The following is a 4695-nucleotide window of genomic DNA, read 5'->3' on the forward strand; positions in this document are numbered from 1 at the left end:
GATATAAAAAGTGCAAAATGTCATGACCCTCTTGGACCTATTAAATGTCCCTTTTATTCCTTTTATTCACTTAATATGCCACTCTGACCATTGACTTTTGGACGGCAGTAGTAGCTAGCACTTACCACTGTCTTTTTTTATTACTCTTTTGATGTTATTTATCTACTATCTGTCACTTTTGCCATTGTAAATTTATTAATTTCTAATAAGTATGTTTCATGATTGATAAGAAAATAGCCAAATTATAGAATCTGATCTTATTAATTTAAAATGTATGATATATAAAGAATACACGATTTTTTAAAAAATTGATACAAGCATAGCTCTAAACCCAAGTTAACCGGATCTATCCAAACTGACTACTACAAGCTGATATGAAACTGCAGAAGAAAGCAACATCGCTAGAGTGAAACTTTGACTTTGGCTGCTACATCGCAAGATGGCTGTTTCACCATCGGAGAGGCATTTTTTCTCAAAACGACGTGAAAGAGTAAGTAAAAAAGGAAACAATGTTGAAAAGTTGACCCCTTATAGCCATAAATCTCATCAAATATCTAGAGAAAGAATCTATTTATTATACTTCATTATGGATATTAATTTGGATTTTTCTATAGATTTGAAATATCTCTAATTTAATAAACAAAAATATCAAAAAAAATAAAAAAAATTTGGAGATCTTCGACAAGATTTTGTCACATTCCGAGTTTTTATGTACTTGAAAATGTTTTTACCAGAATTATTTGATTATTTATATTATTAATGTATTTATTTTCTGAATATTTTTCCATAAAAATTTAGAATTAATTAAGCATGATTAATCTGAAATAATAGAAAGATAGATGATTTATTGGAAAATCATTTTCAATGTTTTTCCAAACTAAAATACAAAAAAAAACACTGGGTGATTGTAGTATAAGTAAATAAATCTTTTGAACTTCTCGAACTTAATATTCTACCCGTTACACAAGATGAAATCTACATGCCGAAAGAGCGGACATAAAATCCATAAACTATGGACGGTTAGAGGTTAGATGTATGCATAAGTAAAGTCGCATAGCAAGGAAAATGCTTGAAAATCTTCATAAACATATTAAAAACCTAAAAAAAAAAAAAAATCACACGGATGAAGAGTAACCAGCAATGCAAGCAAAAGGGAGAAACAAGCTTTCCAAGAGAAAAAAAGGGAGCAACAAAATAGAATGTGCATCAAATCTAGGTTTATAGTTGACATTGGCCCATAGAGAATAAAGTGTGTACTACAAGTCTACAGCAAAACCATTGATTCTTTTTGCCATTCTTATTGAGATTCGCGGTGGCTTTTCTACTCATTTTTTTTTGTAGCACTGGCTTTTCTACTCACTCGTCTTGTAAATATACATATTCGTCTACTACATACTAATATTCAACATGCGGACTTTTGTTACATCTCCTTAGATGTTTTTACACAACTTGTAAGGAAATTCTTAAAATATTATTCAGATCGAATGGATTTTATCCTTTGTACGGAGGTGTGATGGCAAAATAGCAAAAAAAGACGAATGTGAAGGGCAAAAGAGAACGCGTTTGCGTCACATCACACGCAATGCGTAGGAAAAAGGTCGAGGGGATCAAGGGAGTTCCTGGAACATCCCAATCTCCTCTCACTCTCCGACACATTTCTTTTTCTCTTTTAACTTTTTTATTTTGTTTTGTTTAAGTCACTTAATGTAAAAAAAGAAATAGAAAGAGAGATATGAGTGTTAAAAAAAAGTAAAAGAGATATGGATACAAATCTATGTGAGTTGCATGGAAATCAGTATGCCAACAGATTGTGTTTTGGCATATAAAAGGTGAGGAAACAAACTATAAATATAGAAACAAATCCTTTTAAAACCTTTTCTTCTGCTTTCTTGCGTTTTCAAAATAAGTAAAAAGGGTAAAGGAGATGATGATGCGATGCGATGGAAAGAAAACCAATTGTCGTTCCTTTTCTTTGTAGAGATGCCACTGGCCCACAAAAAGAAAGGCTTACGTAAGAGCAGGAGACGTAGTATGTATAACCAATAATCATGGAGGCCCACCAAACACGGTTACTCTCTTTTCTTTATGTTCTTTATTACCAACGGTCCAACACCATTACTCTTCCCTTTGTTATATACTCATCATATTCAAACTTGCATTGTTAGTGGAGAAGTTGTTATCAAGGTAAACTGCAATATTTTCCATATTGTTAGTAGAAAAATAACTTGCTCGGTTGAAAAAAAACTTGTCGTGCGCGTTTGCAATTTTTTCCTATAGTCAAACTTGTAAAAATATTGTTTTGTGCAGTGTCTTTGTCTCTTTGATGATATGATATCTATATAATATGTTTAAGTATCATCACGCATTTCTATATGGTGCAACACATCATGCATCTACAATAAAAACAGTACTAATGATGATTTGATCATGAGGTCATTGATACATCAAGTAAGAAAAAAAGCGAGGGATGTGAAGATAACGTATCTGCCATATACTATACCATTTACTTGACAATTTTACACAACACTTTTCTAATTTGTTCATCTCAGTCTTCGATCATGTGGCTCCACACGGTTAGACAGAAAACCATACTACCCTCTGAGATCGAGAGCATGAGAGAAGACACATATCAAGTGGACAGAAAAAGGTGAAAGCTTACATTTTGATGAACTTTTGTTTTGTCTTAAAAAAAAATTCTCCCACCCATATGCCTATAACACCGGTATTTTCCAAAATAACTTAAATAAATAAAAAGTATAAAATCTCCATTTATTACTTCTCAAAAGTCAACTCCAAAGTCGTAAATCCAATAAATATGCATAATTCCAAATAGCATAATAAGTCTCGAAAATATCGGTAAAAGCATAAAAACCGTAAGTCTGAAAAAGAAAGGAAATAAAACTCCCAAAGAACCAGCCCGATAGCAATCACTCCTGCTCGTCACTCTCATCTGAAAGAGGAAGGAATAGGAGGGGTGATAAACAGGGGAGTTACTCCGTGTGGTATGGGATGCTAAACACGCAAACCACTGACTTGAGTAAATAGAACTCCCACTATGGAAGTTTAGCTTTAATATGAACACACACGACGCCTAGCGCATCACACAAACCAAACAATGCGATGATAGCATATAGTTAGTCCATACACCCCGCATCTCCTCATATGGATATATAATACGTAGCATCGCTAGTACATTCTGTCTCTGTACCCCGCCCTCTCAAGTAGCGTCTATGGTACAAACGTCTCTGCACCACACGCCCGCACAAGTAGCATCGCAAGTCCAGACGTCTCTGAACCCCTGCCCGCACAATCAAAGTAGCGTCGCTAGCCTAGACATCTCTGAGCCCCCGCCCGTGCACATAGTCCCTACTAATAACTATGTATACATACATATATATATATCATCTCTTAACATCACGCAATCAATCAACGGTTGAATCCTCTAGACCACAATCCAATCAAAGGTTGAATACTCTAGACCCCTAGTTCCAGTTTACAATGAATGAACTAACTAACAATCAAGACTCAATTCAAACAGACGGATCATGATTCGAAATCTAAACTACGATAGAGAGAATTCTACACTGGTACGAGATTTACGGAATAGACCCTCACCTTTGCCACGGGTTCTGAAGATAATCTGACAAAACACCTAATTGATCTTGGCGGCTCTAAAATAGAGCAACTCCAGAACTCTCTGAAAATAAATAAATATGATTATTCTGGCAAAACTAAACCCTAGAGAAAGCAGATGAATAACTCAAGAACTGACCGTTTAAATTTTCAGGTCAGAAAGTAGTCCTATATGTCCATTGTCAGTAGCCACTGAGTTTACTCTGATCGGACGTCATTTGATCTGCCAAAATGGCTGCAGGTCCAGGCTGGTCGTAAAGAAAGACTGCAGCAGATCCCCTCGCGAAAACAAGCAAAACACTCAGAATATAACTCGGAGATGATAGATAAAAGAGTTAACTACTTACTGACAAAATTCCAGACTGAAATATTTTGATTAGGTCGACCATTTCACCTTTACGCTGAGACTGGTCGGAACTGTCTCTGCAGTGCAACATCTTAAGCTTATTCTTGCACAAGAAGCAACAGCAATAACTTTTGCTGCACAACTCTGATCTCGATTCCGTTTGCTGATACATATTCCTGGAAGTCAGATCTATCCCAAGAGACATGGCTCGCACCCTAGAATCCTCTGGATCGTACTAGAAACCTCTCGCAAAACCACTCTTTAGCCATGTATCTGATGGTAACGGTTGGTGATCGGGGGTGAGTAGCGACAGTGGTGCAAGCAGGTGTGAGATCACGATCTCTCTAGCTTGGATCCTGACGGTGGTTTATGATAACTACGGCAGCAAGCGGATCATGGCGGTGCAAATATGTGGCTAGTTGTGATGAACGTGACGGCTCTGGCGCGGTAAGGATCTCAGACCCTCCTCCGGTGAGATGATCATTGATGTTAGGAGTTTTCAAGGCTCCTAAGACAAATGTTGTAGTATAGTGATTGTCGAACCAGTTCTGAGGGATATCAAAGCACTGAGAATGCAAGTACTCACTTAATCTAAGTGCAACCAATGATTTAAATGGGTTTTAAGCTATGACTAAAACTAGAAAGCAATAACAGAATGATACTTTCTTGACTAAGGGAAAAGAGAACTCATGGGCATAGGGATTAGACCTTGGGTG

This window comes from Brassica oleracea, chromosome C8, assembly GCF_000695525.1.
Source record: "Brassica oleracea var. oleracea cultivar TO1000 chromosome C8, BOL, whole genome shotgun sequence".
In the NCBI taxonomy this organism is placed as follows: domain Eukaryota; kingdom Viridiplantae; phylum Streptophyta; class Magnoliopsida; order Brassicales; family Brassicaceae; genus Brassica; species Brassica oleracea.